Source organism: Squalius cephalus (genome assembly GCF_949319135.1).
Source record: "Squalius cephalus genome assembly, chromosome: 17".
Lineage (NCBI taxonomy): Eukaryota > Metazoa > Chordata > Actinopteri > Cypriniformes > Leuciscidae > Squalius > Squalius cephalus.
In genome coordinates this window covers 29740540-29754576 of record NC_137138.1, presented here as the reverse complement: position 1 = coordinate 29754576, position 14037 = coordinate 29740540, and positions in this window count along the sequence as shown.

Here is a 14037-nt window from a genome sequence, read left to right as displayed (position 1 = left end):
GCACAGGTTTCTATTGTACCCAAGCAGTTTTGGCTAAATGTAACTAATGGGGGGTCCTGTTTAGATGGATATCAGGGTAGAGTAGCCGTGGCGAATGGTGGGGAAATGACAATTTTGGGTCGTTGGCAGACTGTATGTCAGTTTGATTCCTTGGCTGTTATCGCTGAGTTTTTGGTGGCTGATGTTACTCCCCAAGAATTACTGTTGGGTACAGATTTTCTCGTTAAATTTGGGGCAGTTATTGATCTGGGTGAAAAATGTTGTCGGTTAATGGGTAAGAAGCTCCCCCTGTTTAGTGAAGATTGTAGTGGACATCCTAAGGTAGTTAGGGTGCAGGCAGATATTATGATCCCTCCTCGTACTGAGGTTATTGTTCCTGGTAAAGTAGAAGGACTCCTTCCACAACATTATGAGGGTATGTTGGAGCCTTTCTCCATTATGCTCCCAACATGTGACGTTATGGTAGCTCGAGTGGTTTGTAAGGTTGATGAAGGGGTTGTGCCAGTGAGAGTTATTAATGTGTCAGAAGATAATTGTGTTTTAAAGCAGAATATGAAGATTGGTACTTTTTTTTCTGATATAGAGGTAGGGGATAGTGCATTTGCTACCAAAGATACTGAGCCAAATTCCTCCCCTCCTTTGAGTGTGGACTATTTAGTGTCACATTTTGGGTTGAAGGATCGGGGGTTTAATTCTAGTCAGATCCGGGAAATTGAGGAGTTATTACATCGTAATGCGTCTGTATTCAGTAAGGGGGATAATGATTTAGGGAGAACTCATCTTGCTCTGCATAAAATAGATACTGGCTCTGCACAGCCGGTTAAACTACCTCCTCGGCGAGTACCTTTGCACCTCCAGCAGGAGGTTGTTGAGCAGATTAAACAGATGCAAGATAATGACATTATTCGTCCATCATGTAGTCCGTGGGCAGCACCTGTGGTTTTGGTAAAAAAAAAAGATGGTAGTCTTCGTTTTTGCGTAGATTATCGTAAACTAAATGATGTAACAAGGAAGGATGCATATCCTCTACCTAGAATTGACGATGCTCTTGATAGTTTAACAAATGCCTGTTGGTTTTCTACTTTAGACTTGGCGAGTGGCTACTGGCAGGTGGAGGTTGACCCTCAGGACAGACCTAAGACTGCATTTATTTCTCGTCAGGGTTTATTTGAATTTAACGTTTTAAGTTTTGGGTTATGTAACTCTCCGAGTACCTTTCAACGCCTAATGGATGTTGTTTTGGCTGACCTGCAGTGGACCACTTGTTTAGTGTACCTAGATGACATTATTGTGTTTGGGCGAACTTTTCAGGAGCATCTTCAGAGATTAAATGAGGTTCTTTTGAAACTTCGTCAGGCTAATCTTAAGGTTAAACCTTCCAAGTGTAACCTTTTTTCTTCCCAAGTGCAATACTTGGGTCATGTTATATCTTCTGAGGGAGTAATGGCTGATCCATCAAAGGTAGAAGCAGTACGGGCTTGGCCTACGCCAAAAACCCAGACGGAGGTGAGAAGTTTTGTAGGATTAGCCTCCTATTATAGAAGATTTATTAAAGGTTTTGCTGAGATTGCTCGCCCTTTACATCAGCTCACCGAAAAGGGAAAAAGATTTGTTTGGGGGGAGGAGTGTCAAGAGTCCTTTCAGCGATTAAAAGCAAGTCTTATTAGTGCGCCCGTTTTGGCCTATCCAGACCCTAAAAAGCCATTTATTTTAGACACTGACGCCAGTGATGTGGGAATCGGGGCTGTATTGTCCCAAGAGGATGGGGGTTTGGAGCGGGTGGTGGCATATGCTAGTAGGGCCTTGACTAAACCAGAACGGAAGTATGCCACCACAAAGAAGGAGCTGCTTAGTGTGGTGACGTTTACAAAGCATTTTAAACATTACTTGCTTGGGAGGGAGTTTTTGTTGAGAACTGATCATAGTTCATTGCGGTGGTTGCATAACTTCAGTGGGTTGGAGGGACAGTTGGCCCGCTGGTTAGAGCAACTGGCTAACTTCCAATATAAGATCATTCATAGACCAGGGAAGCAGCATGCAAATGCGGATGCTCTCTCAAGGCTTCCTGGATCTGGGAGTGGAGGCAACAGGGAGGGGGATGGAAATTGTCAGTCTGAGGTACAAGTTCGAGTAGTGAGTGAGGCTGATGGAATGGGAGGTATCATACAAGAGAGGCAAGAAATAGAAGATGATTTGGTTAAGGCTCAGCAAGAAGATCCAAATATTCATCTGCTTATTTTGTTGAAAAATAGGTCAGGAAATGATTATAGGGAAGCGGAACTAAACCCTGCCCTTGTTAAGTATTTGCCAGTGTGGGACCAATTGCAGATCCAGAATCAGCGGTTGGTGAGAATACCTCCAGTAAATTCTGACGCTGCTTCTGCAGTGCAGGTGGTTTTACCAAGAAGTCTGGTTCCAGGAGTCTTGTCCATGCTGCATAATACATCCACTGGGGGGCATTTGGGGATACACAAGTTACAAGCTAAGGTGAAGGATCGTTTTTATTGGCCTGGTTGGTTTGGGGATGTTAAAAAATGGTGTAGGGAGTGTCATGATTGTGCTTCTAGAAAGGCTCATGGAAAGGCCCCTTTTGCCCCGCTTCAGATGTCTGTGGTATCCCGCCCATATGAACGTGTGGCTGTAGATATACTGGGTCCATTACCAGAGACTTTAAATAAGAATAAGTACATTTTAATCATTGGTGACTATTTTTCTAAATGGACCGAAGCATTCCCCCTTCATAATCAAGAGGCCCAGTCCATTGCTAGAGTGTTGGTAGAGGAGTGGGTGTGCCGGTATGGAGTGCCCCGGAGTTTACATTCTGACCAAGGGAGAAACTTTGAGTCTGGCCTGTTTAAGGAGTTATGTAGATTGCTGCAAATAAACAAGTCTCGTACGTCTCCGTATCGCCCTCAGTCTGACGGGCTAATAGAAAGGTTCAATCGCACTTTATTATCAATGCTGTCATTGTTCGTGGATGAAAACCAGATGAACTGGGATAGATTGCTGCCATATGTGATGATGGCTTATCGTAGTAGTGTGCAGGCAAGCACTGGGTTTACACCGTACAGATCTGGCCTTTAAAAACGCGCGTTTTCTCCCGCGGCATTCGGCAATTCGTCTCGTAGAGTCTCGCAGAATTATGCAAGTGCTTCGGGGGGGCCTACTTAAAAAAATCCCTCAATGTGTTTCGCTTCACAGAATATCCACCAGGTGGCGCATAAAAAACAACTTTACATTAGATTTTTTATTTTACTTCACATTACGTCATGATTGTGAGAAAACATCCACAATAAAATATAAATTATAAATAGTAATAGACACAAATATTTACAGTAGGCTACTGTATTATACAGACATTTGAAAATATTTGTAAATGCAAAAGGTTCATTAAGACAAGAAGGGGTATTGGACAACGTTTACGAATTTTTATATGCTTTGTCATTGCTGTGGTTTCCAGGAGATGAGTGCATGCAGAATATTTAACATTGCTTTTATTAAAACAGCAAAGTGACGTTCTTGCCAGCGCATAACTTTTTTGTACAACTATTAAGATGATTGTGCATGCAATGCGCATTTATACTAAGCGCAACAGAGAATTTAGTGTGAGCATAATGCACGTGGCTCTGCCTGTAAAAACCCAGCAGTATTTTTTTATATATATACACAAAATCATCCTAACATAATGCAAGGCTTAAATAATGCGACTTACCCAGATTCTTAATTCGTGCAGATATTTCTTGTGTGATTGTTCTTGGGCAGATATTTCTTGTGAGGTAATGTCGCAGCACAACGCGTAGCATACGTTGGGCGCATCTGATTTGCCATTAAATTATTAATAAATATTTTAATTAAACTGTCTTAATGCATTAAGCACAAAGATTTTTCCACGTTAGTCTCAGAATGTCCGGGGTTGGCTTGAGGTCTTGCCGACAGTTTGTAAATATTCTAAATATTCATATTCACAAAATCCATATAAAGGGTGATCAACAGTTATGACTTCTAAAATAAAATAAAAATGACCAGATAAGAGGTATCTGATTGACAGTTTGACAGATGTTGTTTTAAAAAAATAATTACAACATTATGGGGAAGTGGTATTAAATATTCGGTAACACATAGCCTAATACAATTATTTTAATTATGCATTTTGTTCAGTTTTGCTTTTACAAAATGTTCCCTGTTTTTTATAATTAATTTAACCTGAGATGTGCGTTATATCGCTTTTGGATCATTCTTTGTGTTGTCGAATTTTGACACAGTTTCATTACTTGTTCATAATAATTTGATTCATAATTATGTCATTTTTTTCTAAAAGTAAAAAAAAAAAAGTTTTTCTAAAAGCAATATTCTAAAGAGATACAAAGACAGTGTATGTGTACCCACCAGATTTCGTCATGAGTCATTTTGTACCCACTACTTTTAACTTCCGTTGACCGTTTTGGTTATGAGGAGCAATATGAGAGAAAAATTTTGTAATCATTGTCTGACACAAAAAAAAATATATATATATAATATTCATTTTATTTTAGTTTTCGTGTTCGCATTTATGAGGGAAAAAACAACGTGTCAGTTTACGGTTATGGACGTGAGCGCTCTAAAAGCGGCACAAAAAGACTGCTTTAAAACTTTCACAGAGACCTCAAACAGAACAGCTGCCTTTCTTTAAATTGAATTTCGTTTTGTATTAATTATGTCTTAATTTTAATCAATATTACGTGAACCAATTGCCTAGATTTAAGAAGTAAATATAGCAGACAATCACGACATTGGAGGCCCCGGCGATATCTCATAAATGAACCGAAACTCAGCGTGTAATGAACATTCACATTTACAGTGTATTTAGACACATTTAGACGCATTCATAATCATTACTTTTACCGGTTCTTTGTGGCAAGCTTTATGCGTGCGGTCGTGCGATTGAGTGCGGCTATATTATAGTAAATGCTCATTACTTAAAACAAAGCATAAGCCTCTTCCTGGCATGCAATGGAATCTACAATGTCAGTTGGTTATATCAACATATGTCAAAGTTACGCGATATCAACAAATTAAGCTATAAACATTAATTTGAAATAACTTAAAGCGTATGTAGATTTGCTTATAGCATTTAAACAAAGGAACTGCAAGGGATTAAAACCCCAACCACACGCTGGTGAAAACTGGAAAAACCGGTTTTCTTTTGATTCCCTGAGAGGAGATCGATTAGCATTGGGGGTTGAATCGGCAGACCTGGGGGGTGGGTGGTTGTACTTCCTTGACTCTGTGCAATTGTTAGCAGCTAAAACAAGCAGCTAAAACAAAGACTGTGCAATTAATTACATTTTGGAAATAACTTTCTTAATGTCGTTTTATTTAGCCTATACACTGCAAAACAATTTTTTTTTTTTTTTTAATTTGTAAGTATTAAATATGTTTTACAAACAATTGGTTTACAAACTCTTGGAGGTTTGTGGTTACCATCATTCAGAAGAGTGGTGCTTGTGTTTAGACTTATGTTTTACGTGATTAAATCAGGAAGATTATATTGGTTTCTGTCCACGAAGACGCATTTAAGACTATTTAATCAGGAAATGGAGGCATATTATTCCATTTTAGTATACTGTGGCAGAATTACAGTGCCTGGTCTGGTATGTATAGCCTACTAGGCTACATCGTTTTAAAATCGGCACTTAGTTTTGTTGCAATTTCACCAAAAGCTTATAATTAGGAAATACATACAACACGCTAAACTTATATTCTCTATTATGTTAAAAATGTTGTAAAAAATACGTATTATTCTTATATAATAAGAATAACAGTAATGTACATTTATATTGCACTCGAAATGATTTAGATATGGAAAGAGGAATTCTTCTCAACTACCACCAATAAAGTTTTAAAATTCTTCTTTAGAAAATATTATATTTTGATGATTCTGCAAGTTCAGCAGACAGTGAGGTTCGGGTTTGTTCCGATCAGAGCTCGTGAGTGGAGAGCGCATTTCTGAATATTCCGCTCCGCTATTCATTCCGGTCGCTCGCTTAACACAGATGTCATGTTGCCTGGTTTGAAAATATGTGGAATAAGGGCTGCTTTCGACTAAAAGGTTTTTTTTGTTTTTTTTTTCTAGTCGACTAGTATACTAGGCTAGTTGTTCATTTAAGTAATTCATGGACAAATCGCCCCTTTATATTAATTTAATTAGCCTACTTATATGGATCATGAGTGTTTACGTAATATAGCCGCACTGCGCACGACCGCACGCATAAAGCTTGCCACAAAGAACCGGTAAAAGTAATGATTGTGAATGCGTCTAAATGAGTCTAAATACACTGTAAATGTGAATGTTCATTACACGCTGAGTTTCGGTTCATTTATGAGATATCGCCGGGGCCTCCAATGTCGTGATTGTCTGCTATATTTACTTCTTAAATCCAGGCAAATGGTTCACGAAACACTGATTAAAATTAAGATATAATTAATACAAAACGAAATTCAATTTAAAGAAAGGCAGCTGTTCTGTTTGAGGTCTCTGTGAAAGTTTTAAAGCAGTCTTTTAGTGCCGCTTTTAGAGCGCTCACGTCCATAACCGTAAACTGACACGTTGTTTTTTCCCCTCATAAATGCGAACACGAAAATTAAAATAAAATGAATATTATTTTTTTTTTTGTTGTGTCAGACAATGATTACAAAAAAAATTTCTCTCATATTGCTCCTCATAACCACTGAAAACGGTCAACGGAAGTTAAAAGTAGTGGGTACAAAATGACTCATGACGAAATCTGGTGGCGTACACTGTCTTTGTATCTCTTTAGAATATTGCTTTTAGAAAATCTTTTAGTTTTTTTTTACTTTTAGAAAAAAATGACATAATTATGAATCAAATTATTATGAACATATAATGAAACTGTGTCAAAAATCGACAACACAAAGAATGATCAAAAAGCGATATAACGCACATCTCAGGTTAAATTAATTAAGCTCCTCATAACCACTGAAAACGGTCAATAGAACCCAAAGTCAAATTATTATGGACTGAAGTTAAAAGTGGTCGGTACAAAATGACTCATGACGAAATCTGGTGGGTGCATACCCACCGTCCCCACCGAAATCGACGCCTATAAGGGAAACATGATAATATAAAAAGTACTGTACAGTAATGCAGAAAAGCGCATTACAACCATGTTAAAAACTATTTAAAACGTTAAGATGCAAAAATGAACTAAATGTAAAATTAGATAATGATAATGCGCAAATTATCTCGGTCTCTTCAAAGGTCTTCGCAAATTATTGTGTTATAAGACTCAGTTATCATAGCCTACATCACGTCTCTTCTACTGTAAGTACACAGAAAAAAAAAATAAGACAAATGATGCGCGTTTGAGTCAGATTTTTATGAAGAATATGTGACTGTATATGTAACTGGCAAAAGAAAACATTGTAATCGTCATACTTCGTCAACTCAGTATGGCCACATGAAACTCGACTGCCATCTACAGGTTTTATTATTTCCTGCGTCCAACATCTAATCCCCCTTCTGCACGATCCCGCAGAATTTCGGAAGTGCTCGCAGCATTCTTCTCTCTGAGACGCGCATTTTTAAAGGCCACATCTGTATAAGGTGTTATTCGGTCAGGAGATGGTCCTTCCAGTGGATATTATGTTGGGAGTGGATAATATGCAGAAATTTCAGTCAGTAAATGAGTATGTGACTGGAATAGCAGAAAGTTTATCTACCGTAGTAGCAGCAGTAAAAAGGCATCAGAGTCAAGCTTCTCAGCGACAGAAGACATGTGCTGATTTTCGAGCAAATTTCCACTACTATGTAGTTGGTGAATTAGTTTGGATTCAAAACAAAGCTCGTAAACGGGGTGTGTGCCCTAAGTTGCAGAGACGATTTAAGGGGCCATTTAAAATCTTGGAAAGGGTGTCTGATGTGCTGTATAGAGTACAGCTATCAGAGGGGGGTTCTGAGAGTGTTGTGCATTTCAACCGACTGAAACCTTATGTTGCCTGTTCTGTTTCAGAATCTATGGGGCAGGATAACCATAGTACTCCTGTGGACCGGACTGTGGAACGACACCCGGAGGTCGAAAGCCATGCAGGAGAACATGATTTTGTATGGGGGTATCATCAACCTGCTGCTCCAGAGGTTGTCCAGACAAGGGAGAAGACCGCGGTATCTAGCATTGAAGGAAATCCCCTATTAAAGTCTTCAGTGGAAGATGGTCTTTACAGTGGAAATTTACATCCTGCTCCCGTGGACACTGGTCTAGGTGAGATGCAGCAGGAGAGTGGTTGCCAGAGGAGAGAAGGTGGAGGTTCCCTTCCAGAGTTATGTCTACAAAGGATTCAGCCAGCGCGTTCTCGGAGACCACCAGCTTGGTCAAAGGATTATAATTTGATGTGACTCGAGGACGAGTCCTGCCTACCCGAGGGGAGGGGATAGTGTGATGAACGCTGGGGATTTGTTTTCCTGGTTTGGTTCGGCCCATCTGAAACTTTCTGCAGCACATTTCATTGATGGCCTGAAGGAAGAGATAATTGATCTCACCTGGAGTGAGGAGATTTAAGGAGAGTGAGAGAAGCGGAGAAGAGGCAGCACGGGACTGGCTTGTCGCGCTCGGGAAAGAAAGGGGGACATTTTGTGTTGCTCGAGACCGTTAGGGTTTGTCCGGCAACGAAGATAGTTAGCTAGACCGACCTGTGTAGTTAGATAATAGTGGGGCTGGGGTGTAGGAGCGCTTGCCACATGTTCCAGGAACGGTTAAGAGCCGTGCTGTCCAAAGAGACCTCGTAAAGCCCAAAGACACTTTATAAGTTCTAAAGAGAGCTGTGACGGCCAAAGAGGACTAATTCAGGCCAGAACCAGTGATTAATTGCCGTGACTGTGGGGACGGGAACAACGCTGAGGAGAGCGCGTGCTGTTGTGGACTGCCTGGCACGGCTGATCCTTTCCCTAGACCCCGGGTCGGGGTCTTGTGTCATGGAAACGGGGAAGTGTTCTATATTTTAATTACCATTGTGAGCATGTGTGAGTGAGTGTGTATGTTGTATTTTAAGATTTTGAGGTTTACGGCCATTATAATTCGTGTATGCTGGACTAGGGAGGGACGTGCTGATTTTCCACTTAAAAACCTGATTGCTGTGTGATCACGATTTATATTGTGCTGTGTTGGTCTGAGGTTAACCACTAGAGTGCAGTGGAGTGACGTGTTTGGACTTTCACTTGTGTATCGCCGTTTGTCCTAGTGAGCGTACTGAGTTGATGTTTGATGAACTAAATGCTGTTTCATATAATGACTACTTTTCTAAATTGAACATTGTCAATAAAGTAATTTCCATTAAAGCCTGTGGTGTGGTGTACCCTCTGTCCTCCATTGAAATCTAATTAAACCTCTTAAAAGAAACCCCAGCTTAGAGGTTTATTACAGTATTGTACACAATTATATACACACATATTATTGTAGCGGAGTTTGTGCTGAATACAGTGTAATCAGACTTTTGCCATGAAAATGCGATAAGTAACAGAAATAAGCACAAATGTCAGGGCACATCAAAACACCTCCAGGGCCCAGAAAACACATCAGACCCCAGAGGGTTAAGGGAACATTTCATTTTAGCAGTTAATTTTCATTTCAAGTAGATAATCCAAACATCCAACTAAACATTTCAGGCAAAAACATGTATAAATAATGTGGTAACACTTTACAATAAGGTTCATTAGTTAACTACCTTAGTTAACATAAACTAATAATGAACTTCATTTCTACAGCATTTATTAATCTTAGTTATTATTAATTTCAAAATTTACTAATACAGTTTTAAAATCAAAGGTTGCATTTGTTACCATGCATAAGTTAATGCAATGTAAACTAACATAAAAAAACAATGAACAGCTGTATTTTGTTAACTAACATTAACAAAGATTAATAAATACTGTAACAAATGTATTGTTCATTGTTAGTTCATGTTAGTTAATACATTGGCTAATTTTAACTAATGAACCTTATTGTAAAGTGTTACCAATAATGTTTTGTGCTAACTTTTTGAGAACATTTTTAAAGACCATACAACTTATTTTTTATAAACATTATTGGAAGAAACATTTGTTTCCGATAACAATCCCTGTTAGCTGGCCAATCCCGTTCTGCTCATCCAAATTGTGCAATATGCCATATTCATGCATGTAGGTTCGAAAACAGACATTCTGGGTCTATTCTCTCATCAGGTAGAGGGCATCAGAACGCAGGCAATGAAGCATGCAGAGCCCTTCCCGGGTAGCGAGCATTGTCTATCGGTCTAGTGATTCTGTCATATGTCTTACATCACCACTTAGGTTTCCACAGAACAAGAGTTGAAAGTAAACGAACATGCTAAATGTAAAGAGATGAGGTATAGGGAGTATATAACCTGTGTTGTGTGTGTCTTAAAGTGAGGCACAGGATATCCTGCAGCTTATCATGGTGAATAAATGAGCGCTTATTACTCGCCTGATGTTTATAGCTGAAGTGAAAATTTCTGCACTATTAGGGGAATTGCGAAACTAGATTTTTAAATACATGAATAGGTGTTATCTACAGTCCACAAAAAGCACACCCCTGATGTTTTGTTCCGTAGATTTGGCTAAGATCACTCTTATAAATTATTATTTTTTCAACAGTTTTATTGTCCAACTTGCGAAAGACCAACTGCAAAATGAATAGTATAGTTTAACAATCCCTGTGATTTGAGGTTTCATTCATAGCCTTGCACCCTAAATTTTATTTCATTGGGTTAGGGGTTTGTTCAAATCCCTAAACCTAAGAATGAGCAATAGTACTACCCCAGTGATGGTTTTCAAATAGGTTTCTCAAACACTCCCCTCATCCTTCATTGTTCAGTCAAACAGGTAGTCCTGCCCCAAATGCACATCATTGCTTGACCAGAGACTGGCATGTCGGTGAGCAATGTTTTAAAATCATCACAGAACAAACATTTGAATGGTCAACCTTTAAATGTAGAAAAATAGTCAGCTAAGCTCTAACCAGGTCAGACTAATGGCACTTTTCCACTGCATGGTACAGCTCGGCTCTGCACAGCACGGCACAGCATGGCTCGGCTCGGTTTGCTTTTCAATTGCAGTTTAGTACCGCTTCAAAGTGGGTGGGATTATAGACTGATCATTATAGGCTGCGTTTACACTTGGCATTAACATGTGACCTGAATCTGGATGTTGTCCACATACACATTGAAAAGACAAATGTAAACACGCTATTGATCGAAATGTTATCCGATCAGCGTGTCCAGGTTCGGAGGTAGTCGAGGACACATTTTGATCGGATCTCAGTGTAATGTAAACGCAATCCAGCCATCGTGTCTGCATTCACAGGTGGACGTCACACAAAACCACACCCACTGTCATTATTCCCCCTCCTCTCTCCAGAAATTGCTGCACGTAGCTGTGTGGTTTTGAAAATATACTGAAATGTTTGCTTTCGATCCCTAAAGTTGCAGAACCATTCATTTTCTGTAAAGAACATGCATTTTTCCCATCACAGCTGGCAACATTCTCGGATACGTTTCTCTGTACCGTTTCCATTACGGAATCTATCCACATTATTAGTACTTACAGCCTCTTCATCCTCCTCATTTTGCGGGATTTGTAAAATGTACCCCGACTGAAAACTGTTTTTAAAAGAAAACCCACCACTTCAGGTCAACTTTGCACCGCAGCCATCCTTATTATTTTTTCAGCGGGAATGCGAGATCCGATCTGTTATCCAGATACAGAAGCCACTTTATGTGGACAGGTGTAAAAGCATCGTGTCCTGATTGGCTTATGATCTGATCTGCTTGATCGGATCATGGTGATCCCATGTTAATGCAAAGTGTAAACGCAAGTCAAGTCAAGTCACCTTCATTTATATAGCGCTTTTAACAATATGAATTGTTTCAAAGCAGCTTTACAGAGATAGTAGGACATTACCATAACAGATTGTTTAGGCTTTACAGCAGCTCTAGGATAAAGTTATTGTCCAGCTAAAGTTAGTTTTGATTGATTGATTCACTTTCATTGCGAAGATCATTAGTTATAAACTTAGGGGCCGCTAACACAACACTGTTCTAACAGGAAAACCCTTAACGCGCTCCAGCCGCCCATCTGCAGAAAACAGTTCCTTGTCTCGAGAACGCACTCCCTGAAATAGGTTCGAAGGTGCAAATGATTATCCGTTTGCACAGGCAAAAAAACGCAGCCAAAGTTGTGCCACCTCTACTGCCATGACATAATCATAAACGCGACACAAACAATCACACAACACAGGAGCAATGGAGCATATCGATGGAATGGTGTTCTTGATCCACGGCATGTGGATGTTTTTCACTGCAAAAAGAAGTTTGTTTGTTCTGGTTTGGTGTGTCGTGTTGCAAATCCAATGACGCTGATAGTGACGATTCTCTCTGACCAACAGTGATCTGCAGTGTTTACACGTCATATCGGTATGGCTCGCTTGGAACCTCAACCAAGGTGGTACTATTTAAAGGGCACCTATTATGCAAAATTCTTTTTTATATGGTGTTTGAACATAAATGTGTGTTGGCAGTGTGTGTACACAACCACCCTATAATGATAAAAATCCACCCAGTGCTTTTTTTAAATCCCCATAAATCAAAAGTACTGTCTCAGAACAACCCGTTCTCAGATTCGGGGCAATGTGACATACTTTTGCACAAGCCCCTCCCACGACTGTTGACTGACACTGCAGTTTTAGCGTAGACCCGCCCTAAGTGAGCTGTACACAGTCCGCCATTGTTTTGACACCGGAGCAGCTATGTCAAGAATGTCTCCTAAGCGATTGAGGTGTTTTGTTGTTGGATGTAAGAATGAACATAGCAGTCGTCATTTACTCTCGTTTTTTACTCGAGGATGGATCTGTACTTTTCGTGATCCAGCTTTCAGTCTCCAGAGTGATAGGCCTAACGTTACTGATCACGGCAGAAATGAAAGTGAGAGCACGCACTTTATGACAGCTCATCAAGTCGTTTTTACGGATATAAAGTTTACCAGTTTATTTTAGCCGACTCTGAAAAGGTGTGTTTTTGTTTACTGTTAGTTGTAACAAGTGTTTTGTGTAATTCGCTGTGAATGTTGATGATAATGAAAGGGAGAGTTTATGGATAAGACTTTAACCCTCTGAGGTCTGAGCTGTTTTCTGGGCCCTGGAGGTGTTCTGACATGCTCTGACATTTCTGGTTATTTCTGTTACTTGTGACATTTTCATGGCTAAAGTCTAATTACACTGTATTCAGCACAAACTCTGCTACAATAATATATCAACAGCATGTATGTAAAAGTTTGTAGTTTTGAGATAATGACATTTATGCGTGGTTTGTGAAAATACAAAAAAAAATTCTCACTGAAATAAGGCCATGAAACCCATACTGATTATTTCTTCACAAGACTTTTGAAAATTGTATGACGTAGCCTAGAATATTTGCTCTAAAACTATGTGAAAATCACCCTGACTGCTCATTCAGAGAAGACAATATATTGATTTAAAATTTTTACGACGTGTTTTGTGTGAAAAAGTTTTATGCGGAAGCTCATTAATATGTATGGCTTTTCTCACCTGAGAAAGACAAAGACACTCCCTAACGGCCCTATTAGGAGCTATCAGGCCCCTATCATTCTGAGCAACCTTGCACAATACTGTAAATGAGGAGATTTAAAAAAGAATGGCTTTTAGATTGTTTGATTTATTTACACAACATAATCCAAATAGACACAACAAATGGAAAAAAAGCACTTATTGAAAGACAGAGATCTTTGTGCCATTATAATATATAATATAATGAACACCAGGTTTGTTGTGCCTTGTAGGCATAAGCTATGCGCAGTGCTGGGTAAAATAATAATAACAATAGATAGCAGTATAAATCTTCCCAAATATCTTCCAAAATATTTCAGTAACAACCAAGCTAGAGAAAAATATATTGATTATCATGTTACTTCAAATGTTTCCATTCGTTATGATGATATGAAATGAGATAATAGTAAAAACATGAAGCCGTTTG